Source organism: Zootermopsis nevadensis, unplaced genomic scaffold, assembly GCF_977971745.1.
Source record: "Zootermopsis nevadensis isolate Lab colony 2312 unplaced genomic scaffold, Znev_1.0 Znev_ptg000011l, whole genome shotgun sequence".
In the NCBI taxonomy this organism is placed as follows: domain Eukaryota; kingdom Metazoa; phylum Arthropoda; class Insecta; order Blattodea; family Termopsidae; genus Zootermopsis; species Zootermopsis nevadensis.
Window position 1 is genome coordinate 13,805,599 of NW_028259143.1, and position 27,667 is coordinate 13,833,265.

The following is a 27,667-nucleotide window of genomic DNA, read 5'->3' on the forward strand; positions in this document are numbered from 1 at the left end:
TTTGCTGTTGTCCAAATTTATCATCAAAGTTTCTACAGTCACTTATTACATATAAACAAAAATGTATGGCAACAGCAAATACAAATACACATACAGGCCATGACAAACTATAACGGGTTGAAGAAAATGGTGACAGTTATTTTCATATTTTTTAATTAATGACTGTTGCCAATTTAGTAACCCTTTGAAGCATTACAGCCTCAGGTTCAGGATTTGTTCACATTACCATGTTGCTGGCTGTTAACTGTAACATCCTTCTAGCTAAGCAGATTGAGTACTTTCTTTTGCATATAGCACAAGAAACATGTATATGATGCTGTGCCATGCAAGCCGGGATCCTCGATCAGGAAATGTTTGAACACGTTCTCCATTTTGTCATGTTGTCTTACCAGTGTTAACTGGAAATATATAAAAAAAACTAATTAAAATGTGAAATGGTTCTGAAAACGTTTTACATGATGTGGAAGGAACCCTTTTGGTAACTCCGTAACACCAAAGCCCACCAATGGACAAGATTCTGAGTTAGTTTCATATACCTCCCATCTTGCAACCCCATCTCCATCCTGGTATTCCAAACAAATATTTCCCAAAAGGTTTCCTCACTAAAATTCTGCATACATGCTTTGTCACTCTTGTTCTAGGTCTCATGCAGAAATAACAACCACCTCCTAGATTCATCTATACTAACAATAATACTAGGTAACCTGCATAAATTACAAAGTTCCCCAGTATGTAAACCTAAAATATTCATTTACTTCATCCTTCTTAGGTACATATATTTTATTGAAGACTTTGTATTCAAACACTTGTAATTTGTGCTCTTCCTTCAGTTAAGACACCACAGTTTACTAATTTAAAGACAGCAGAAAACATGCATATATAACAATCATAAAATCACAGTAGAAAAACACTGGACACTAACCCTCATGCATCGATGTCTCTCCTTGCGAACAGAATCAATGACGAATTTTATCCTTGCTGAAAGTGCATTATCTAGCACAGGCAATGATGTACGATCAGTGTCAATCTGAGCAAATGAATGAACACCAAACACATTCTGTACCCATTTCATATCAACATTCAGCCCAATCCACAAGAATAAGCGGATCCCATTCTCTGTAACAATGAACACAGAAGACACATGAAATGTTGATCTCAACAGACCTTATATTATTCTACTTGATCTGTATGTAGTTTAAATACATCATATAGATTTTTATGGAACTCAATATGTGAAGCTACCTCAAATTTGTACACTTTAGTTCCATACAATCAATAATACAGCAGACTCCCGATTATCTAGGTTAGTTAGGGAATATATATTTTCTTGGATAATTGAAACCCTGGATAGCCTACAAAATGAAAGGAAAACATGCAAATGTAAGAGATATGTAAGTTTATTTACAGACACACTACTTGAGTTTTGAAGATTTACTAGTAACAGAAAGGATTCTATATAATATTTAATACAGTTTTATTCAGTGTTCTGTCTGATGACAGGTCCATATGAACAGGATCCTTCCATCCTTTTCTCGGACTGGGACCTGTTCATATGCGTTCTTGGCAGATGATCCAGAAGTGGTTTGCCATTGCCTTCTTCTGTGTGTGAATGGAGTAATTGTTGGGATGCCACGGAGAAACCGGGGAATCCCCCGGAGGAAAACTCCGTGTTGCCTAGACCACGGCCTTGCCCAACACAAGTTATAAATTCGGGTACCGCCGGGAATCGAACCCGAGACCCCAGGATTACAAGGCCAGCGTTCTAACCGCTAGACCACCGTGGCAGTACATACCAATTATTTTTTAAATTAGAATTCCAATGGATAGTAATAACATTCTATTGTCACAAACTTCAAGCTTTAACAACAACTGGTTTATGTTAATACATCATTGTTGTATTTATGTATTTATTTTAAACATTCTAACTTTTACAATGGACTTTCTAAATTTTTAATTTTCATTTCAACCAGATAGAGCCCAGTTAACCTGCCCTGGATAATAGGAAGTTTACTGTACCAACATGGCTGTCTTGTGAACTTCTGCCACATGGAATCTATATTTATCTTTCAGTTGAGTGGAAGCAACTACTTAACTAATAATAGTAGAGGTGTGAAATTTTATATGGAAAAATCATAAACAACTAAAACTCTTTATTTTGAGATTATGTCTGAAAATTCTTCTTCTTCCTTGACTCTAAAACCCAGTTGTGGGTCTTCACTGCATCCTTTTTGGAGGTTTCCTAGTCTTTGAAGTGTGCATCTGCGAGTAGTGAGTGTCCAGCCCACTGCCTCTGCACAATTTCTACTCAATCCTGATTTGACTGATAGAGCCATCTAGTAGAGAATCAGGAGACACTTGGGTGAGAAATGGCAGCTGAATTTTGCTTACAAAACATCTTGTTCATGCTGTAAGTTTATGAAATGGGACTGCCGGCTTCACTTCCCCTCCAAAGGAAGTTGTGCTAATTTATTTTTACCACCCTTAAAAATCCATCGACCTCAGTCAGGTTTGAACCCACGAACCTTGGGTCCAGTGGTGAGCACACTAACCACTAGTCTACCGAGAGCAACAGTGAATATTATTAAAAAGATATAATGAAATAACACTTCAACCCTGAAAATGGAAGCAATATGTTCATCTGAAATGTTCGTAACTACCTACAAAACTACGTGGTATCACACACAGTGGGTTCTTACTCAACATGAAACTATTGCATACTAATACAGTTGTAATTATAAATACAATTACAATTAATTATTGTCTGCTGCATCAAAAAACAATGAAACAGTATCACTGTAAATATCTGCTGTTCTGCTTTACTGTTTGTTGTTCATGTGTCACAACCACTTAAAGGGCATCAAACATGGTACTGTGTGCACTGATGTGCTAGTACTAGTTGAGTATCCACTGTTCACACTGGCTTCAAACCACAGTTTCAGTACTCGTGATCAATAATTTTCTGTCACTGACTTCACACTTCTTTCTCACACCATTACTTTAACAACTATAGCTAGTCAACACAAATTCACTTTTTTATAAATCCAGCACTGTTTTGGTCAATTACACCACATTGCTAGTTGAGTCTACTGGTTTCTTGATATTTTGTAAAGGATTACTCAATCCTTTTAGAAGGCAGGGTGTATGAAAGCATAGATTTACGTGCATGCATCACTTTGCCTGTTGGTTACTTGTAATCTGCTATGCAAGACTGCAGGGGAAAAGGGGGGAGACCTCAAACTGCTTCCTGTGACATCATGGCAAATACTCGTCACATTAATATGCCATTCCTACAAGCCTCATATTCAAATACAAGAATATTCAAGTCAAGTATGATTTTTTTTTAAAATTGCCAACATGGATGGCACTTTATTACATTAAATCGTGGACCCTAATTAACATACATTCAACAAGAATGGAAGCTCTAAATTCTTGAAACATTTAATGATGTCCACTTTCCTTCAAATGCTTCTCTAGACAGAGGCTACCAGAAATTAAAATGATCATACTTTTTAGTGACCTGCTTGTATGATGCCAATGTTCATGGATTCTCTTCATATGAAAGCTGTTATACGAAACATTAATACAGTTTTCTCTCCTGGAATGAGTCTTATTTTCAAAATAAATGTTTTACATAGAGTAAGACACCACATTTATAAACATATACACCAAATCTCTGTAACATTCACAAAGTTTGGGATCTGTTTGAATCAATCAAGTGTTTATGTACTTGGAATTCATTTCAGTTTAAATGGGAAATGATTTTTATTTCCCCCTTTATTGTTAGTAGCATGTATCTATGTTATGTATGAAGGTAACATCATACATAAGATTTCAGGCTTTCACAGTGATAACTGATAACAGAGGCAGTGTGTTCCTCCACAATGCTGGTATCTACAAGTCCATGCAGCATTACTATCCAGAAGACAAACATCATAATAAGTACAATTCAATTTTCTGCAAAGTAGAAAACAAGGTTCTGAATTGGAAATTATGATGATACATCGTGGTTTCCCATTTCTAATGGAACTGCTACCAAACTCATTTTAGATATCTACATACGTGTTTAGAATTGTAAGTACTCACCTAACAAGTACACACCATCATCTCTAATGTTATCTGACATGCAGCGGATGGAAGATGGCAGTTCATCAGAATCAACATCGATGTCATGAAGTGGGATAAGTCGTGGGTAAAAGAACACAACAGATGATGGAATATCCATTATTGTAACTGCTTGCATTATAAAAAATCGGTCATCGATAGTCATGTCAGATCCTGTGATCAGCATATTCATAATTATTAAGAAAACACTTTCAATTTCCACAATAAATAGAGATACGAATGTGGCCTTTTAGTCTGAAGTTACATAAAATTCAAGTACCATACTTATGAGCATGGACTAAACCTTTGTTTTCTGTTTTATAAGAGAAATTAAGTTTAATCCTGATGATATATGATACCCATAAACCCACAATTTGGATATATATTATACCCTGAAAAGAACTCTGTGGGTTTCAGTCTCAAGACTAACATGACCTCAAGGCAAATATTCAACCATATGTGCATATTCTTCCACTGTAAGTCTACTATTCATTATGTAATCATTCTTTTGGAATGTTCTGGCTGGCTGTGTGACACCCACAATGTTTAGATTCAATACTTATGTGAAGCTGCAGTTTATAGAAGTCAAAAACTATAGAGTATACTATGCAAAACTGCTGGCTAATTATTATTATTATTGAGTGTTCTGTCTGACGACAGGTCCATTGCTCTGCCCAAAAAGAGCTCGCCAGTTTTCCTATTCTCAGCTTCTCGTTTTAACTCCTGAAACTTCATCTTCTTTCCTTGTTTCAGATCGTCGGTTAGCTGTATCAGTCTTCTTCCCAGTCCTCGCTTTCCTTCAACCTGGCCTTCGATGATATCACTCAGTAACCCATTCCTTCTCATAATATGTCCCACCCAGTTAGCTTTCCTTCGTGTAATCACCTGCAGAATGTTTCTTTGCTCGTTGACTCTCCTTAGGAATAAATTTTATCTGCACACTCAGACTAATTAAAGAAACTGAGGAAACATTAAAGACCACTCACTGTGCCCAGAAAAATATTTAATAGTTTACCACATTACATTAAACTTCTAAGGTAATAGAAAGAAAACATATCTATAAAACAGGGAAGGGAATGTAAGGTGAAATTCTGTAATTTTGTCATTTACAATTTAAATTCCTTCTGATAATGTGGTAAAACCTAATTTAAATTGTCTAGGTTGTCAAACAGGTGTTTTATGGACCTTATGGGTATGGGCTGTTAGTGGAACCAATAGGTATGTGGTGGTTCCGTACAGCTGTATTTCACACTTACAGCATGGCTGCCATAATATTACTGCACAGTGAAGTACTCTAAAAACATGGCTGGAGTAATATTACAGTGAATTTTGTTGTAAGTGCAGCCTGAAAAGTATATTATTGCTCATATAGGTCTTGCATTTCATTCACTTACCACCACATGCCAGTATTTCACAGATTACTTGTAAAATACTGAATACTGGTCATAACAGCTGTTTATAGCTTGGTTGCTTTGTTGTCATGAGATAAAATATTAAAGAAAAATGTTTGAGAAGGATTATTAAAGATTTTTAGATGAAAAAACTAATAGAAAGAGCAATTCTTTTGTAAACACTGATTCAGATAATGACAAAATTGTAGTTTGTGTTCACTTTTACAATGTAATGAAATTAACTGACATTCCACAATTTGCACTAATTAGAATGCCCTACATCACAATTTATTTTCTGTCTTCATTCAGTGGTTTTCTCTGGCCTGTTGAAAATTATAACAAATAGTTAAAATCACCCATCCCACAGAGTTACACCCATACCCACTGCACTAGCAATGTAAATGTTAACCTAACCACATGCTCAAAATACATGTACTAACCTCCTGAAACTGCATCACTCTTGAGAACGCAGTTAACATAAAGTCCGAACAACTTCATGCACTCAGGCAAGATAAGCTGTTCTGCTGAAGTTGGACTAGTACAGTTCTTCCTGTAGCAAGCCAGCATCTGTGCACACTGATTTACCAGGTTTTGTCTGACTGATTTTGGTGATGACTCCAACAGTCGGAACACAGCTATTAGACAAACCAAACATATAATATACAATAAAGGTCGACATTCAATGAGTTCTTAAGAATATCTAAACATAAATTTGAAACCAAACATAAATTATAAAAATCATGTGGTTCCATGACCTGGAGAAAATTTCTACTACAATGTTTAAAGCCACCTTCCAAAACATTTTGTAGTTTTTACATTTTTTCAATTAACAGATAATGTCCAAGAATATGCTTCAGTTTCATGACATACCTATGTCAAAACCTTTAGACAACCTTTGTCAAGAGTATCTGGCTCTTCATCTTTAGACCTGCTAGCTACACATAGCAGAGTCCTACTTGAGAAATTGACAGTCACTTAGCTGAATTGGAAATTCCCATTTCCTGTAACTTGGAGGATGACTGCAGTGTTAACAAAAGTCTGCCACCAACCATACCCTACAACTGTTTAATCAGTACGCATCCTTATTTTCTAGATCTTTAGCATCCAATTTAGTAATATTGTTACAAAAATGTCTGTATGTCCCTAGTGGTATCTTCACTTCAGGCTGTCTGTCTAACATTTCTATGCATTTCCCATGTCCAATTTGTATACTGCTTTCCCCACTTCCACTCATCTTACAACAATGACAAATGCTAATAAATAATGCATAACAATAAATCATGAATCACATACTTTGTTTAGCATTAAAGTTAATAATGCTATCCAGGTCGCAACTTCGATAAAAGTTAGCCATCTCTGTGCACGTATTGAGTGAAAGATTGAGGATGCGAATGCGTCTCTGACCCCCACATGATGTATACAACAGAGCAACCTGAATATACACTCCATCTTCTGTAAGCTTATCATCATGTTTGATTTCTATGGCGAGAGCCTGAAACACAGCAGCACTGTTAATAATTTTACATCAACTTTTTCACCCTGATGGTTGAAGAGAACTCAGATCTCATACCAATGCTTGGACTTTATGGTCTTAAGTTCTACAGTTACTATCGGACAAACTGGTAGGATGGGGTTACATTCTTCACTTGCAGAAACAATAAGTTAATGAATAAAGTGTACTAAAAATGCAGCACAAAGTAAAAATAATCACTGGCATTTTCTAAGCAGAAGAATAATTTATCAGTTTTTGATACTCCATACAACACAATATTTTTCTTATCTCACCCATTTTTATAAAACAGTATTAAAAAGACTTAACAACAAACAAAATACCATATACTGTTGGATATCTGGAATAGTACTACATATGTTATATTTACAAAGAATTACTTCATCATGTGAGGAATTTGGGGATTCCCAGAAAAAGGTCTTAAGCTTGAGAAGTAGTTACAGAGTCTGCCATATAACCAAATTTCACACAGATTTTGTAGGCAAGACTTGTAATATCAGCATAGGATGATAATGTGATTCACACCACCTTGGCAATTTAGCTTCAATGCTATGAAAACCTCAAATCTTACATCCACAGAATTTCAGTGTCACTGTCTGAATTACTAATATGAAGCAAGACAGCAAAACTAAGTGGTATGTTTCTACATATTAAAAATTGTCACTTGAAAACACACCCAAAATTTTAAACCAATTATACGCAAGACATTTATATTACTGCAGATGTATATGTAAGGACTTCCTCACCTTATCACAGTCAATACTGGCAAGCATCATTTCCGTTGTGTTTGACATAAAGAAATGACCATAGAAATCAGTCGCCCTAACACCTGTAGATGTGCGCACTCTCATGGCGGCATCAAATGCAACTGGACGACTCACATCATGTTTGATATCTGCTATAAGTCGTTCACCATCCACATCAGCCTGTCCAACATTTGTAAATGTAAACACATAATTATTCTTTAATTTATGACACACCAGAATGATAGTTTCACACTTTCAGAAAACCATTTACAGTAATGTTTTTTATACCAGTTTCATTATAGCATTTGACTAAAATTTCTATTAAGCAATTTACTAAATCTCAGGTTTTTAAGTAACAGTTCATATACCTTAAAATTTGAGTACTTGTAGATTTCTCCGCCAGTCAATCTTGATACTTGACCAATGGTGGCCAAGTCAATGTAAGAATTGTTGAATATAAACAGATCGACACTGCATCCAGCAGCAACACATTCCTCGCCCAGGTGGCTGTACACACACCCCTGTGGTGCTGAATTAATCATAAATGTTAGTTTACTCAACCATGAATCATTGTTCAACTCAAAGTCCAAATTTCAGGCAGTTCACCAAAGAAATGGTGAGTCTTTAATCCTCAACTGCCAAAAGAGTAAAAAATACCCCACTCATATTCCCTGCATTAGTTTTTATCATATAACATATCCAAGCAACGGAACTATGAGCTGGGATAGCTCAGTCAGTAGCTACGGGCTGTGCCATCGGGATTCGATCCCCGACAGGGGCAGAGGATTTTTCCTCTAGCCTCTGCATCCAGACCGGCTCTGGGGCCCACCCAGCCTCCTGTCCAATGGGTACTGTGGTCCTTTCCCGGGGGTAAAGCACGGCTGGGCGTGATGCTGATCACTCACCCCCATCTAGTGCCGAGGTCAAGAAAGGTTAGGAGCTATACCTCAGCTCTCCCCCCAAGTGCCTGCATAGGCATGTAGCGGGACGCTTTACCAAGCAACAGAACTACCAAAGGAGTCCTTATCCTTTTACAAAGACCTTCATATGACACTGGTGAGCTTTGCACTTTAGTTCAACAGAAATTATACAAATGGAACATGTACTCGTACCTTTCCAACGTATACTGTCAAAAAGACACAGAGACAGAAATGGCGAAGTATTTAGGGACGATTACACAACCTTTAGGAGAGATAGGAATACACGAGGTGGCGAAGTGCTAGAAGTGGAATGGGAAGATAATTGCTGCGAACCTCAGGTAGAAAGATTAGTCCCGGTATACCATAAACAAATGTTTTAGGATTACAAACCTTCCTCAGGGATAAATTCGCAATATGGGCAAGTAATGGGAGATGTGTCGAGGAGATATGGGATAATTTCAAGAACGTAATATTCGAGAGTATCCAACGTTTTGTGCCACATAAAATACTGAGAAAAAATTCGGACCCTAAATACTACAATAAGGAAGTGAAACGGTTAAAGTCAAAGGTCAGAAAAGCATATAACAGCAGAAAATTAGGACAACAGCACCAAGAGGAAATGAAACGACTATCAAAGCAGTTGCTATTAGCCAAACAAACTGCGCAGGAAACATTTTTAAGGTCAATATTAAGAAATGAAGGCAAATGCTAGACTGAATTCTACAAGTATGTAAAGCGACGTAAAGGAAACAGGGAAAATATCCCGGCGATCAAGGATGGTAATGGACGGCTCATTACTGATTCGATAGAAAACGCCAACTCCCTTCTTCTGTATTCAGCTGCGAGCGTAGCATCCCGCATATACAATGCGCTAACTTAGGCGAACCCTTCGCCATTAGTACTAAAATCATTAGAAAAAGGCTAGAAGGGATGGGAAAAAGCAAAGCAGTAGGGCCTGACAGCATTTCTGGGGAAATTCTAAAACTGGGTGCGGAAGCCATGATTCCATACCTTGCGCGATTATTGGACGTAACAGTTAATAATGCCACTATACCAAGGGACTGGAAAGAAGCCATAGTGGTTCCTATTTACAAAGGAGGTGATCGATCATTGGTCACAAATTACAGACCGGTCAGTTTAACATCGGTGGTCTGCAAACAAATGAACACGTTATAGCGTCGTACCTGAGGATAATCTTGGAGGAAAAGAATTTGTTATTCTAGGGTTAACATGGATTCAGGCCGGGATATTCATGTGAAAGTCAAGTAATCAAGGTTTGCCAGGACATTGCAGACACACTGGATAACGGAGGAAGTTTAGACGCGATTATAATAGATTTTTCGAAGGCCTTCGAGTTAGTTCCTCACGATTGGCTGCTTACGAAAATTGCGGCATCGGGCGTGGACTCGAGGGTAGTCGCATGGGTAAGGGAATTCCTTTTAGGCCGAACGCAGAGAGTTAGAGTAGGAGGGCAATTATCAGAGGAAGTCAGAGTAATGTTAGGTGTACCGCAAGGGAGTGTATTGGGTCCACTTCAATTCCTCGCGTACGTAAATTATATTTGGAGGAACATTGAATCGACTATTAGACTTTTTGCAGATGACTGTATAATATATAGGAAAATTACAAATAGTAAAGATGCAAATGGATCTGAACAGTCTGGGGGAGTGGGCGATTGAAAATGCTATGAAAATTAACCCAAGTAAAAGTAAAGCAGTTAGTTTCACGAGAAGTCGGATGAAGGAACCACTAAACTATTCGTTACGGGACAAAGTAATTCCGGAAGTGAGCAGTTGTAAATACTTGGGAATTATCTTAAGCAGCGATTTAAGCTGGGCTGATCAAGTAAATTATACGGTGAAGAAAGCCTGGAAGGCACTTCATTTTACAATGCGTGTTCTCAAAAAGGGGAATAGTAACACTAAAAGTCTAGCCTACACATCACTAGTGCGTCCGATTCTGGAATATGGGGCGGCGTGCTGGGATCCTCACAGGGAGGGACAGATAAATGCGTTAGAATGGGTGCAAAAGAAGGCATGTAAATTTGCATATCATAGGAGCGATTCGAATTGGGAAACCCTGGCACGGCGTAAAAAGATAGCACGTATATGTGCTCTCTTCAAAGCGTACACGGGAGAACGGGCATGGAAGGCAAAGGCCATACTATCTGAGCAGGGTCGATCATATTGGGAAAATTAGGAGCAGAAAGCAAAGAACAGATATCGGGAAATATTCCTTTGTAAATAGGACCATCCAACTCTGGAACCAGCTACCTGCGGATGTTTTAAGGACTCTCTTGTGTACACCAAGTACTTTTAGGAAGAAGGTTAGAAAAGTGATAAATGAGGTGAGGATGGGAAGGCTCCATAAGTGTAGTGAAGTGAAGAGAAGGTCCTGATGAAATGTGAGTGCATCAGTTCATGATGCATGTAATTCATTACTGTTACTGTCTTATGTCTAGTTGGTATTAATTTTTAAGTTATGTACTTTAGGTTATCTGTTGTGTTTAAATACTTGTGCCTTATGGTTTTGTAATCTTATGAGTTGTTTTATTTTGAATGCGGTGTTATTTTGTGTGATGTGTGTTGTTTTGTTGTGTCTCATTGTTTTGTTGTGTCTTATGGTTTTTGTCTTATTGTCTTGTTCTGGCTCATTGTTTTATTGTGTCTTATTATTTTGTTATGTCTCATTGTTTTGTTGTGTCTTATTGTTTTCTTGTGTCTTATGTTTTTTGTGTCTTATTGTTTTGTTCTGTCTCATTGTTTTGTTGTGTCTTACGTTTTTTTGTCTTATTGTTTTTTGTGTCTTCTTGTTTTGTTCTGGCTCATTGTTTTATTGTGTCTTATTGTTTTGTTATGTCTCATTGTTTTGTTGTGTCTTATTGTGTTGTTGTGTCTTATGGTTTTTTGTCTTATTGTCTTGTTCTGGCTCATTGTTTTGTTGTGTCTTATGTTTTTTTGTGTCTTATTGTTTTGTTCTGTCTCATTGTTTTTTTGTCTTATTGTTTTTTGTGTCTTATTGTTTTGTTCTGTCTCATTGTTTTGTTGTGTCTTATGTTTTTTGTGTCTTATTGTTTTATTGTGTCTTATTGTTTTGTTGTGTCTTATTGTTTTGTTGTGTCTTATGTTTTTTGTCTTATTGTTTTGTTGTGTCTTATTGTAGCACCACTGCCACTGGGTAAAAACCCATTTGCAGTCAATAATAATTAATAATAAAATCATGGTCAAGTGGTTGGTGCTACCACTTCATATTTGAGAGATCCCAGGTTCAAATCTCAGCCCTGAGACCAGCTCTCTTCAGCAAGGTTTTCCATTATTTTCCTCAGTCCCTTAAGGGAAATGCTGGGATAGTACCTCAAATTAGGCCTGACTGCTTCCTTCCACATACTTTCCAATTCATTACTCACTACTATCCCCTCATTTGATGCTATACAGTTTGAATGACTTAACACAGTGTTACTAACTACAAATAAATACACATCTTACATAACACACAAAACTTAGTGTAAACAGAAGAAACAAGTACTGAATAATTTTTGCTTTGTAATTAAATTGAAGTTTTAAAAATGAAAGGATAAGACATCACACATTTATTCTAATATTATCCTCCATGGTGTCACATTATAAGTCTTGCGAAATACCAAACAGATCACTACATGTAATAGTCTGTGTGGCAATGACAGTGGAGGGCATAAAAGAAGAGACAAAGATATTGTATAATTGGAATTTACCTAACAATTCTCTTTCCTTTTCTGTGCCAAGCAGTTTCTTGTTATCTCGGTTTTTGAGTTTTCCTGGAGCTTCAGCTGTTGGTAAGGAAGAATGGAATACCAACAGCTTCCCAGCACATTTTGAGGCCTGCGTAAAAATTGTACCATATAAAATTACTGTCATGTTGCACAAAATTAATAAGAAACTAGACTGCACTGTTAAAACTGTCCATGGTTTTCCAACTCAATTACAATAACTATACTTCCATACATACCTTTGTTAATTATATCTCAAAAAGTATATTGCAATGCTCACAAATATAGAGGCAAAAACCAATTTGATAAAACAACTTTCTTTATTTTTACATGTCACAACTGCTCATATCAACAACTTGTTTCCATACCTGAATTTGTTAGTTGCCAAGGTACACATCTTTTATTTTAACAATCGTCAAACCACTATATGAAGTATTTTATTGTAAAGCCTTCCTTTCATTTCCACTACTTAAATTAAAATTCCACTGATACACTTTTTACTTACAAAACAAATATTTTAATTGTTAATTACCTAGCTCCATGGAACAGAGTTTTTGAGAAGCTGATAGTCACTCAACTAATCAAGAAATTACCAATATTATATAGAATACCACAACTGAAAGATCATTCTAACACGCACAAATTCAAATCCTTGTCAGTTTTGACAACAAATAAATTTCTTTATTAAAAAAGTATATAAAATTTGATAATTATTTTCTTACAGAAAGCCTGATTTCTTGTAATAATTATACTAATGTCAGAAACCTGTTTTGTAAGGCCTCTAAAATTAGTAAATACTGGTAAACTGAACAGAGTGTATTAAGCATCTGTCAGTACTATACCTGGAGTGCTTTAAGACCAGCCTGGATTGCTGGTGCCAGTACTGTTTCTGTCTCACGAGTGTCAGCAAACAGGGTGGGTATCTGTTTCATCAGGCTATTAATAACTGCCTCAGATTCTGTGGGATCACACAGAAAACCCCCTATTAGAGGCTCAAACATGTCCTGTACATCTGTCACCACTGTCATCTTTGGCTGAGCAAGACAACCCTGAAAGAAAGTGAATTTAAAATGTTTTCATTGAAAAACCATAAATGTTGAAAACATCACTGATAAACTGTGTTATGAACAAAGGTGATTTGAGAGCTGATCAGTCATGTTCACATACATGTTGTGCAACATAACTATAATTAAAGACTGAGAAAAAACTACAATAAATGTGCTGAATATATCTAGTTAAAGCAAGTGATACTGTTGCTGGATAAATCAAATGCATGAAAAAATACAGAAATGAGAGAAAAATATGTCTTAAAGCTGGAAGTAATAAATGAATCTAAATACATTACACAGATGCTTGAAAACATACTTAACAGGACTTTTGCATATTTCCAATATAAGTGAATACTATTTTACTTATTTAGTGTTCTGTCTGACGACAGGTCCATATGAACAGGATCTTTCCATCCTTTTCTCGGACTGGGACCTGTTCATGTACGTTCTTGGCAGATGATCCAGAAGTGGTTTGCCATTGCCTTCTTCTGTGTGTGAATGGAGTAATTGTTGTATGCCAGGGAGGAAAACTCCGTGTTGCCTAGACCACGGCCTTGCCCAACACAAGTTATAAATTCGGGCACCACCGGGAATCGAACCCGAGACCCCAGGATTACAAGGCCAGCATTTTAACCGCTAGACCACCGTGGCTATAAGTGAATACTAACACATAACAATACTAAGTACATGACACTATTAAAAATTTGATAATACTGACACAAGCAAAATGGGATAAAACGTAATAGTTACATAAATTTAACACTCAATTTCAGTAGTACCAGAGCTTTAAGGCTGTGATCACTTTAACCCTATAGAGTCCAGTTGTAATTACAGGGCACATACAACCTGATTTAACATTCAGTATCTCTGCATTCTGTACACAAGAGCATATTTATGGGTTTCATATGATTCTCAGAACAAACAATAAACCGAAGGTTCATTACCGTGTTCACAAGAGCCCACCACTAGTCCCGACACTGAACCAGATGAATACAATACACATTCCAACCGTATTTCCCCAGTATAAAGTTTAATATTATTCTCCCAGCTATGCCTATGTCTTCCAAGTGGTTTCTTCTCTTCAGGTCTTCCAATCAAAATTTACAACAGACACTAGCGCATGAAATACATACAGTGGGAATACCATATTTATAGTATGATCACTAAATATACCAAGTGTGAAGTCAATAAACAATGGACTTGATCTTCCAATATAATTTCATAATCTCCAGACAACCTCGTGGAGACCACAGATACAGCAGTTGAAAATTAGAGAAGAGAACAGACTGGATCAGATTTCATTTCTCATGATGGAAAGTATGCTGTTGGCTGTCTTCTAGGACGTTGCGCCATAGTCTGGTAATACTTATGTTCTGGAGGAGTTTGCTGCCTCTATCATCATGGCATGGATCTCCCTAATGACAGAGGCAGGAAGCACCTCTGAAACACTAGTAACTTCTACCAGACTACAACAAGCAGCAACCCAGAAGAAAGCCATCTTCAGAACAGACTAAGTACTAAAAAAAATAGGAAAAGTTGAGGGAAGAGTGGAAATTAACTCTGCAGAATAACACGCAAAACTGGAAATGTCCAACGACAACAAATTTTAACACAGAGTATGTCAATAAACTAATCTTGCAACTGATGACATTTTTACAGATTACATCCCTTACCTCAAAATTGTAGAAATGCACTGTGTTATCATAGGTTATGAAACCGACCCTCATATTCGACTTTTTAGCTCCTCCATCCTTGGGTAATAGTTTAACAATTTCTTTCACTTGACCACAAAGAAGATCAACCAGTCCAGATTTAATGTTATTATAAGACACATCAATCAAAAAGATGAATGCTGGAGGTTTGGGGAATGTGTTGTTCTGAAACAAGACAAAAAACTCTGATGCCACAATGTTTTTATATAAAATTAACTACAACATTTTACTGAAGCAGTATTACATGTTAGCACAATGTACTTATGGAATCACTTATATTGATTCTTCATGTATCAAATGAAACTGTTACCATATGAAATAATTATATATCACATGTGCATGAAAATGTGAATATGCAACAAGATAATCCAAAAATATTAATATCGGCTGTAATCTGTACACAGCCTGATTCATCTGTGTAGAGACATTTTAAGACTGGAATCTATACATTTTATCCTTGGATGATTGACAAAGTCCAAAAACCCAACAAAGCCAATTTTAAGTGTTTTTAAGGGATACAAAAAAATATATATGTACATCAAAATATATTCATATTTTCATATATTTTGGTAAAAGTTTTGTGAATACCTCATTTAGCCCAAAATCGTTGGACAACACCATTATCTAAATATGGCCTACAAATGTTATCAAATAATTTTCTATCTTGTAGACATTAAACAAAAAGGTAAATTTCTCCCTGTGCTTAATTACTGTGCCATGAAGGTTCCTAGAACAGAGATAAAGCTCTATGCAATAGATTTTTAACCTTGGCACTAATTGGAGTTGAGGGTTAGCATTACATTCCACCTACCACTGGTGTTAAGAATGTATACAAAACAGTTCAGACAACCAACAGTGAATGTATATCATATAACCAATAGCATGTCATTTACAGATTTGTACCATTGAAGTTACCCATAATCACCTTTTAAATCCTATGCAGTCAAGAAACAGAAAACAGTTTATTCTAAAAATTACACTTTAAATTAGATATTCATGCATCTAGCCTGAAAACACTAGAATTTTCAGAAACATCATCTACGTGATACAACATAAAACCATTTCTTAAAGAAAGTGTGACTTAGCATGTCCAGTATGAAATTGCTGAAGGCCAACAGTCAACTTACCTTATAGTACTCTTTTGTCGCAACATATTCAAATGCTCCCAGTATCAACTCTGGTCTCTCAAACCGATCCACCTGTGATCTAAATGCTGTAAGTACTCTTGTGGCACTGTCAACAATTATAAAAACAATTACTTTCATTCAAATTTTTTCTGTATTTGCATATGCGGTGCTATCACACTGCACAGGATCTTATTTCATTTGTTCCTTGTTTATTTCATCTGATGGCTGACTCTGTATTCTTCAGTGTCATATTGCTAAGCACTATGCCAAATCTCAATAAATGCTTACTACTCATGTTTCACAGTAAAAACCAATTATAATTATCTTTGTAGTTATAATTAGATCAAACTGATGTACCAATTACAATTTTGGAGCCAATTTTGCAAATCTTTCAGGAAAGAAATTAGAAAGTATAAAATCTGATATTGAATACAATATTAAAATTTTGTACAATAAAAGGGTCATTCTATATTAATATATTTTTATGTAAGTTAAATTAATATTACCACAAGTATAATTTTCCTTATGCGTTGTCTCATCCATTTATTACATCCCTATACAACAAGACCCTTACCTTCTGTAGGGGCTTTGCAGAACAGACAGCGGAAACGTCGCCCTCCATCAATGAACTGCATGAATGGACACATATAGGCTTTGCATCTGTTGCACCTAACAGGTCCAATTTCTCCCATGTCTATAATGGGTGGCAAATATTCCTCACCTAATGTCCGAGCTAAAGGACTCACTACTAGAACAAATGGCACAGCAACCTGAAAAATGAAAGAAAGAAAATTCTAAAAACAGTGTGCACAACATAAAATACATTACCATTGTTTTATTCTCTGGGAATCAAGGATTGAGTACCTGACTGTGTTTCCCTTTTCAGTTTGTATGTTCCCTATCTCCTCTAAGCAAGTATAAGGACAGTTTCAGCATAATTAGGACTGGATAATATCAACCCTTCCTATGAGTTTCTATATTAAGAAAAAGATTTTGGTGGCAGACTTACTTGCTTCATCATATCAGTGGTAGCTGGAATACTGTACATTGAGCTACGAATATATCTGGGGCTAGCGTTGCCTTCATCTCGGGTAATGAATTTGGTAGTGACAAGAGGTGGAACCATCCCCTTCTGATTTGTGTAGAAATATCCTGACCTATTGCACTGGTCATCTTTCATCACCTGAATCTGAAAGATCAAGAATGCAATGTCATTAGCTTCCTAATGCAATTCAAAAGCACAGGTCATAGAAAGCAAACTGTGTAATGTTGCTTCTCCTACAGGACATTTCAGCTCTCCTGAATTTCCTGCCCACCTTCCTCTAGCTCTTCTCATTTCCTTTCATGTTTACAGATATTTATACCTTACTATATAAAAAGTCACGAGAATAATACCAGTGGGTCAGATGCTCTAAAAAATAATCAATGTTTATACAGTGGGTTATTTGTTTAAACACAAGTTAGATTTATTTCACACATTATAACTATGTAATTCAGATTGCAAGTAGTAATCACTGTTTGTTGTCTTATAAGAAGGCTCTAGCTACTTACAGCACTTGGCATATCTTTAGGATCAAGACGTCTTGCAGGTTGTGACTGCATGAATAGATATGGTGGTTGCTGTGGACCCATGTGCTGATGAGGTGGTGGGTAACTGACAGCAGGACCCTGTGGTCCCATGGGTGGCTGCTGCATTTGAGGTGGGACTCCAGCATTTGGATGGTACATGTCCTATAGAAAAAAATAGTGCATTCTTGATAAAGGAGAATGTAGTAACAAGGAAGGAAATTAACAGATGTAAAATCAGAAATTACTCTGTAAATCTGGGAAACCTGCAACAAACTTCAACTTTGAGAGGAATTTTATAAATTCAATTGTGGAAAATGACATAATAGTTTTACATGAGATCTGCATCAGTGCACAATCACAACTCAGTAAAATAAAAGAACACGTTATGACAAAACTGATTTTCTTAAATATATGGAATTTTAACTGAAGCTGGACATCATGTACCCTTGAAGATATACCTATATGTTTAGATATACTGCAATATCCACTAGATTAAAAACTGTTTCTGTATATGAAGTTGTCATATGAACTAATAAAATAATATGCTACATTTTTCAAAGACGTAGAGTTAATTTATTTCACATATTATAACTATGTAATTCAGATAACAAATATTAGAAATGCAGTAATCACTGTTTCTTGATCAGTGTAACTTAATTGCAATTGCCTTATATGAAGGCTCCAGTTACTTACAGCACTTGGCATATCTTCAGGATCAAGACGTCTTGCAGGTTGTGACTGCATGAATGGATGTGGTGGTTGCTGTGGACCCATGTGCTGATGAGGTGGTGGGTAACTGGCAGCAGGACCCTGTGGTCCCATGGGTGGCTGCTGCATTTGAGGTGGGACTCCAGCATTTGGATGGTACATGTCCTATAGAAAAAAATTGTGCATTCTTGATATAGGAGAATGTAGTAACAAGGAAGGAAATTAACAGATGTAAAATCAGAAATTACTCTGTAAATCTGGGAAACCTGCAACAAACTTCAACTTTGAGAGGAATTTTATAAATTCAATTGTGGAAAATGACATATATAGTTTTACATGAGATCTGCATCAGTGCACAATCACAACTCAGTAAAATAAAAAAACACGTTATGACAAAACTGATTTTCTTAAATATATGGAATTTTAACTGAAGCTGGACATCATGTACCCTTGAAGATATACCTATATGTTTAGATATACTGCAATATCCACTAGATTAAAAACTGTTTCTGTATATGAAGTTGTCATATGAACTAATAAAATAATATGCTACATTTTTCAAAGACGTTGAGTAAAAAATATGCACAATATAAAGCGAAATGATTCATGAGGCGACAAAACTTAAACAACCAATAGACATGGAAATACAACGTACAGTACTATATACAACGAAACTAATGCTTTGATTTGAATGCATCATGCCTGAGGGCGAAGTTAAAATCCATTGTACTTGGACACATAGATCATAAATTCAACTACAAAAAGTGCAATGTTGTGGGCTAGTGGTTAGCACTCCTGATAATATAAGAGATTCTTGTAATTCTGACCGAGGGTTTCATGGTTTTTCTCAGTCCCTCTAGGCAAATTCCAACATAGTAACCTTAAAACAGACCAAAACCACTTCCTTCCAGATATTTTGAAGTCCATTATTCATTATCGTCCTATCATTTGACATATATTGTCTGAGCTACTCACAGTGCCATTAAATCACAAATAAATAACTTTGAGAATGAATATACATGGCGTATAGTGGGACAGCCTTACTTTCGGAGCGTGATGGTGACCACTCACCCCCATCTAGTGCCGAGGTCAAGAATGAGTGGGAGCTATACCTCCTCTTCCCCCAAGTGCTTACATGGCATATAGTGGGACACCTTTTTTACTGACATTGCCATTAAATCACAAATAAATAACTATGAGAAAGAGTATGCACTAATAAGAATAACTCCACATAAAGCCCCATATGACAGATATTTGTTCCCATTCTCGATTACCTCCTAAAATCACATGGCTGTATCTGCAATGCCACTACTGAATTACAAGCACACTTATTGTTGTATGACTATTAACAGTTTGTTTCCTACAAGAAAATTTTAAGAACAAATTGCAAAGAAATTCACTGAAACATCCAGTGAGAAGATAAAACAGAAAAAAGGGAGAGAATGTTACATCAGTTTAATTATAAATTTGGCAATTGGTGAAAAAGGAGAATAGAGAAATAAGAAATTGATACAAACACAATAAACACATAAGTATTCCTTTTGGAAAAATCATCAATTCTCAGTTCCTTAGATACAGTGGCCTGTGACTCGTGCAAGAGTTTGTGAAGTCTCCCCAAAGACCTTCAGCTATATGGTTAGTAGCAAAGAACTTGGAATGGGATTCTAGAGGTTATTCAAACAACATTGTTATTTCAGTTAAAACTGTACATCTCTATAAATTCCATGATTGGCCATACATTTAATTCCTTCATTATGTTTTAATTCCTTTTACAGCCAAAACAAAAACACTGTGTCATTTTACTCATGAATTTTATTTCTGCTGCTGTGATTCCACTTTAATCTCAGTTTCAAACAGTATAAGCTTCCTTCTATAAGGGCCATGGGTCATATTAGGTCTTGTAAGCTATCACGCTTGCATGCTTTTGAGCACAGTTGGTTTTGAACACTAAGTTTATTATTTCCACTGCTCTGCTGTAAATCAGAATGTTTTCAGAAAGGTATTTTCACTTTCACATGTAATATATTATATTTAAAACAATTAACTTGCTCAATAACTTTGTTACAGGCACAATATTTGCTCTGAATGGGGTCTTTCCCTCGAAAAGCCATTATTTTAGTCTTTACAGTAGCAATCTTAATGTTAAAGTCATGTGCAATGGAACAACTTACAGAAATCTGAACAGGTGGTCGTGATTGTCCACTTAAATTCATCCCTGATAACTGAGTGGCTAAGTGACTTGGAGCTAATGTTGCTGGTGGCCACATTATTGGTGGCTGTTGTGGTGCAGTACGAGGTCCACAGGGTGCAGTAGGTTGAGAACCTGATCATTCATAACAAGAAAGCATGGGGTACTACATCAAACGTACATTCACAATAACAAAATACTGTAACATAGTAGAGTGAAATTGCTTGTAAGATTTTCAGGACAGTAAAAATGAGGACTGTGGTCTTCTTGGTTATAACACAGTGCAGCCTTGCAGATTAGAAAGATACACAGTTATGTAGTCTTGTAAATGGCTACATACATTTCACAAGAACATATCACCTCCATCTACAGAGTATAAAAATAATTTCTGCATAAAAATGGATGCAGTATGTTCATTTTAAATGCTAGCAACCACCTACAAGCATCCAAGAGATCAAAATCCTGAGTTCTTCAACATACTACAAAATGAGACACATGAGGGAGAAAGGAAATGTAATCCAAAAGTAGTGACTAATGCACAGGACCAAACTTCTGGAAAGTATTCCAGCTTCCATTCAATGTCCTCTTATGGAAAATTAGCTCTTCATTCATGCAGTGTTTTTAAAAATGCATCTACAATGTAAATAACTGTATAAAACTCCGCTGGCAAAGTGAAACTGTAAAATATTGTTATAACACTGCCAACAATTTCTTTTTATTGTGGAAGGGTACAGATGTCAGAGTACTATAATGTTAAGCACAGAAGACAGTCACTTTAAACTTGGTTCATGAAAAATGTGGTCTGTCTGTTGCTCTTAGATTTAAACATTTCAAACTTTTTTATTCACAATAATTAGCATTTGTATAAATCAGGAAAGTAGAGGATGTAGTTGATTTTGAATACATAATTTCACAGTTTAAAATATGTGAGGATGTGTCTGACACAGACTACATGCTCATGGAAAGAATTGTGCAACGAAGAACAAATGAAGTGTCAGGACCAGTCAGAACAATCTATTGGCACTGACTACTAAATAAAAATTTCACTGAAGATTTGAAGAAATTCACTGGCAATGATGTTCTGGAGAGCAGAACATGGTACCATTACAAAAATAAGAAGAAGTTACTTTTCAGGTTAGCTATGAAGTTTGGTTTGTGTTAACATTCATAACAAATTAGTACAATGATCCAAGTAAAAAGTAAGTAACCAACATAAACCTTCAATTCTAAAAAAATTGTGATGATCACAAAAAAGATGGAAACTATTTTTAAAATCCTTAGTTACTAAGTATTAGTTATTACTCAAGCCATCACTGTCATGTGTGCATGTTATTTACACCTAGCAAATAATTAGCCTACTTACAAAATTAAAATAACTTGCTCAACTAAAAAGATGTAAAAAGCTTCTACCAGCAGTAAAATTTCACATGGACAAGATACACATAAGACTTAAAATTTTCAGGATAATAAAACATAAAACAGTTTCATGTATATAAAATTGCAATATGAAAACTATAACACATATTTACTATAGTAAACACAGTCATTTTGATGGCAAATTATAAGATTTCCAAGGTTATGAAAAGTCAAGGAAAACAGCAGAGGAGTTCTAAACAAATATAAAAACTCCTTCTCAAAATGAGACTTTGATTTAATGGCACTCACAAACTTAAGAAATTCTAAAACTGTTTCTGCGTCAGGTAATACAAGAGCCAGATCTTGCTATGGGATTCAAAATACAAACTAATTCTAACTGTAAGACAAATCTGCATACCTATGGGAGGGCCTGCCAGCCTATTCGTCATGTTTGATCCACTAGAGTCAGGGCGATGTGAGCTTGCCATGGGTCCTCCAGTCATCATTCCAGGACCAGCAGGCATAGGTCCAAATGGTGCAGGTATGCTACTGTTAGGGGATGGGGTGACTTGTGGAGGTGACACCATATTCTGAGGTCCTGGAGGACCAAGTGGGTAAATGGCCCCAGATGCTGGTAGTCTAGATGATGGTTGAAATCCTCCTGGTGTACCATATGGCGATGGTCTGGGTCCCCCATGTGGAATATGAGGATATACACTTTGTGGAGGACCAAACCCTGTACCTGGTGGAGCTCCATATCGCTGCTGTGGTTGCTGGGTTAGATGTTGTGGATTCATTTTAATCCACAGAGAATTCTGAAACCATGGTTTTTCATCACTAAATACCACTACATAAACTACATTCAACAACATACTCCACTCTAAAGAAAAGTTTTGCCTCCTTCTTAATCTAAAACTAATTACCCCATTTAATCTCTTTTTGAGATGTTGACATCATAAAGTTATTTGTAGTTCTGATACTGAACATTAAATGGCATTTGATGAAATAGTCATATTTCCTATACAAAAGTGCTAATGCAGTTTTTTCAAACTTGTAAATGAAACTCACATACGTGACAATATAAAATTTAAACAATCACTACAGCACTACAACCGTAATTTATTCAAACTGGGTTTGCCACGTAATGCTCCACTAAACATGCGTATAACTGGCCACGCCAAACTTAAATAAACAATATTATGTTTTACATCGTATTAAGCAACAGATAGTGCGTATTATAATATATAAATTATACGCATAAAATTAAAATTTGACTACCAAATTTTTGGACAGTTTTAAAACAGTTAATAGACTTCCATTTGAAGACAAACAGCATGGATAACGAGAGTGTTGTCATACACGTTGGCACTAATGCTAATAAAGCTAAACTCATGGAAATGAGGACATTATAAAACATGTTATTTAGTAAAGGATTTTATATCTTGTAATTTCTTAATTCAATATCACAATAAGTTCGTGAGTAATTTAATTTACAATTAATTCATTATATTACATTATGTGCTTCAATTTGTAGCGTTTGTTTTGGTAATATGTTTGCCGTGAGTGTCACCAGAGTCATCTAGGAACAGAAAGGCAGTGGCGGCCCGTCCATAAGAACTGCAGAGCTGCAGGACCCCCTATAATTTTTCAAATATTGAAAAATTTATTTTTTGTATTTATATAATTTGTAACACTTTATTTCCTCTATATCATTATTTTAATATTGCCCCTTACATTGTCATTATCCACTAATCGGCTGAACTGACAGTAAGTCCGCGGGCGAGGATTTCAGCGCGGCTAGCCTTCAAAATGGGAGCTCGGCGGGCGGTGGAGTGAGGGGCAGTTCACTGGTACAGCGCGTACCGGGGCTGCAAGGTTCGCAGGAAATATATCATATTTACAGCAAATTACTTTCTCTAGATTTTCTTTGACTGAAAAAAGTGATGCAAAAAAATATGGCCGTCCTCGTCCGGACTTATAAATAGTTAAAACATCGTCGAGCACGTATGGGTTTTCTCCTGATGTAAATTTACTTCTTTATTTATTTATGTTGTTATGTGTTGTAAAACTCTTCTGAGTTTTCCCCGTTGCGCAGAACTACCACTGCTCAGACATTCGAGCCGCCACTGCCCTTAGCTCAAACTTTGTTCAACTTTAAGAGACCACGATGTCCACCGGCAATGATCAATTTAATCAAAACTAAAATGGAGAGAGCGGAGGGCTGTATCACAAATTCTTAATAATTCCTGTATAAGATAAGTACTTGTGATGTTCTAAAACGTTTTTACCAGCACAAAATTATCTGCTCTACGACGCACTTCTTCTACAAGTGATTCACAGCTCAGCTCTTTCCGCAATAACGACAGCGGATTGTTGACGGCAGTAATGAAACACAACAATGCCGAGTAAAGACATGACGTTTCCTAGGTAACATAACAATGCGCGCAAGCTGACCATTGCTGTAGGTCCATATTTACACATTCTTGATATGGATCTTACACATCTTCGTTACGCTTTTTTGCCGAATGTCCCTTCCGTATAGACGTATTTACGTCAAAATAATTATTTTCTTGCATAAATTCATTATTCATAATTCCCTGACACATTACAAAATATCGCTAGACTTCAATGGTGCAATGGATGGTAACATAGGACATGCCGATAGAAAGAGGAACTCTCCAAGTTTATTTTACACTAGAGCAGGGCGCTCCTTGCGGAGCTCCTAGCTGGGGTTGGTCATGTTTGTAAACGCAACCAACCTTGGTTAATCCCAAAGAGGAGTTAGTTTAGTGTCTCATTCAAGTGTTTAACCCCTGAGTAAGAAACTAAACTAACCCCCCCGAATGGGGGGTTTAAACACTTGACCAACCCCCCGAAGGGGTTGGTTGCGTTTTAAAATCTTGAGTAAGACACTAAACTAACCCCCGTGTATAATCAAATATAAGGTGATATTGTTGATGACGTCATTTTTTGACGACAACGATGGCTAATCCTTTCGGAGCGCTTCCTGTAATCTGATATTTTACTTCTTTACGTCGCTGATCAGAGGCCAACAGTTCTTGGTTAGTCAACTATCTACTTCCAACCCCACCCTTGCAAATATTCTTTTTTTTTCCTCTTCTGTCTTTTGTTGAATAGTTCTGATGTTTTAGTTCTTTACGTCGCTGTTCAGAGGCCAATTGTTCTTGGTCACTCAACTTTCTACGTCCAACCCCACCCTTGCAAATATTCGTCTGCATTTTTTTCTCTTCTGTTCCTGTTGAATAATTTTTTATACATTTATTAATGTTAGTCTTACTTCGCTTTCCTTCATTTGTTAAATAGTTCTGATGTTTTAGTTCTTTACGTCGCTGTTCAGAGGCCAACAGTTCATGATCAGTCAACTTTCTACGTCCAGCAACACCATTGCTAATCTTCGTCTGATTTTTCTTTTTTTCTCTCTTCTGCTCTTGTTGTATACGTTTTTCTATGTTTATCAATGTAACTCTCCCTTCGTTTTTTTATTTGTTAAATAGGTCTGATGGATTAGTTCTTTACGTCGCTTTTCAGAGGCCAACTGTTCTTGGTTAGTCAACTATCTACTTCCAACCCCACCCTTGCAAATCTTCGTTTGTTTTTCTACGTGTGTCTTTAATATGGTCTCGTTTAACAATGTAAGTCTTCTTCCGCTTATCTTATTTGTTAAATAGATCTGATGTCTTAGTTCTTTACATCGATGTTCAGAGGCCAACTGTTTTTGGTCAGACAACTTTTTACGTCCAAACCCACCCTTGCAAGTCTTCGTTTGTTTCTTCTGCTCTTCTGTTCTTGTTCAATAAGTTTTTCGCTTTTCTTCATTTGTTAAGTATGTCTGATGTTTTAGTTCTTTACGTCGCTGTTCAAAGGTCAACTGTTTTTAGTCAGACAACTTTCTACGTCCAATCCCACCCTTGCAAATCTTCGTCTGTTTTTCTACGTGTGTCGTTAATATGGTCTCGTTTATCAATGTAAGTCTTCTTTCGCTTTTCTTTATTTCTTAAATAGGTCTGATGTTGTAGTTCTTTACATCGCTGTTCAGAGGCCAACAGTTCTTGTTCAGTCAACCTTTTACGTCCAGCCCCACCCTTGCAAATCTTCGTCTCAAAATCGATCATGAAGTCAGTTTTCATAATAGTTTTCATAATCGTAATATACCGAATGAGTATCAGTTTACCTTGTTGGAGTTGGTACTTCAAATACTTGATAACTTCTTCTTTCACTTTCCTGATGTTTTAGGCCGACTGTCAGTCAATATTGAAAAATGCGATGTGCTGCTTCTGGAACAGTAACAATGCGACTGGCTTGAGAGTTTTTGATTTCCTTGTTGTGAAGCGTTATTTGTTTAATCTGAATTGTTGTGTCGTCATCAACAATGCCAACAGAAATTTGTTTACACGGCATTGTTGTGTTCCACAACAATGTCGAATAAACAAATATTTGTTGACATTGTTGATGACGACATTTTTTGATTTTTGATTCTTTGTTGTGAAGCGTTATTTGTTGACATTGTTGATTGATGACGTAATTTATTGACGACGAAATCACAATTTTTTATAATAAAATAAGATACCTCATAAATGCTTTATGTGTCCGCTCTTTGTGACGCGGCAGACGTTAAGCCGACAATCCATATCCGCCCACACCCGCTGCAGCATGCCACGGCTGATTTGTGAGATGACAGCGATGATTCGTCTTCACAGCTGAGGCAGATCTCGTGCCAGAGGCGGTACAAAGACCTGGTCCTTAACGTACCCCCATGAGAAGAAATCACATGGCGTCAGGTCAGGTGAACGGGGTGGTTAACGAAGCAGCGCATGGTTATTGAGCATTTATGAGATTACGAAGCAGAGAAGGAAACAGAATAGCAACAACACAGAAGACAGCCATCTTCATTTTGGATGTTTGTCTTATTCCCCTTCCTGGGCCAGAAACAAATACCTATAGGTAATCCTGAACTACATCGTGGTCACCAGGCCTAGCGACAGATGTAACCACAGATTATACAAACATGAGTTGTAACCAAATTTCATTCCTCAAAATAAAATGTTTGACAACGCCAACAGTTGGCATGAGTTCATCTTGGAAATTGCTCCTTCGATATTCTTACGGACACCAACTTCGACAACAGGGCTTCCTTTCAGCTTATTTCTTCGCCGTCCAAAAGCTGCATGGATTTTCGTGCTATTCCATTCAATCTCATGCGTTACGCGAAAAGGGTGTGTGGACTTACCGACCGCTACCCATCACTCACCATTTGGTAGCTGACTGCAAGAAACATGGCCGACATCACGCACGGGCGAGCGGGGCGCTAAATCGACACTGGAATTTCACAAAACTTTAGTAATGGTTTATCTTCTTTTGACTAAGCAAATAAACCGCAAACAGCGCGATGCTACGTTTTAAGTTTTATTTATGGCCCTCTGCCCTATTTCACACGTGTGATACTCAACTTTGTCGCTAACACTTTCGTCTGTTTTTACATGCCGGGCCATCCTTTCTGCGGGACGGCCGCACTAGGTCCCACACA

General features: G+C 36.7%; 1 pseudogene across 1 annotated transcript; it reads right to left on the bottom strand.

Annotated features, from left to right (window-relative positions):
• Positions 1-26,483, bottom strand: LOC110837719 (protein transport protein Sec24C-like; annotated as a pseudogene). Its single transcript, XR_015534808.1, has 18 exons — positions 25,421-26,483; positions 22,541-22,937; positions 20,750-20,901; positions 18,564-18,743; positions 17,853-18,032; positions 17,311-17,490; positions 16,876-17,071; positions 16,302-16,407; positions 15,136-15,339; positions 13,256-13,462; positions 12,399-12,525; positions 8,117-8,277; positions 7,749-7,928; positions 6,786-6,984; positions 5,933-6,127; positions 4,084-4,275; positions 923-1,116; positions 1-398 (listed from the first exon to the last, which is right to left on the bottom strand). The product of XR_015534808.1 is annotated as a protein transport protein Sec24C-like (transcript).
• Between the last annotated feature and the right edge of the window lie 1,184 nt (positions 26,484-27,667).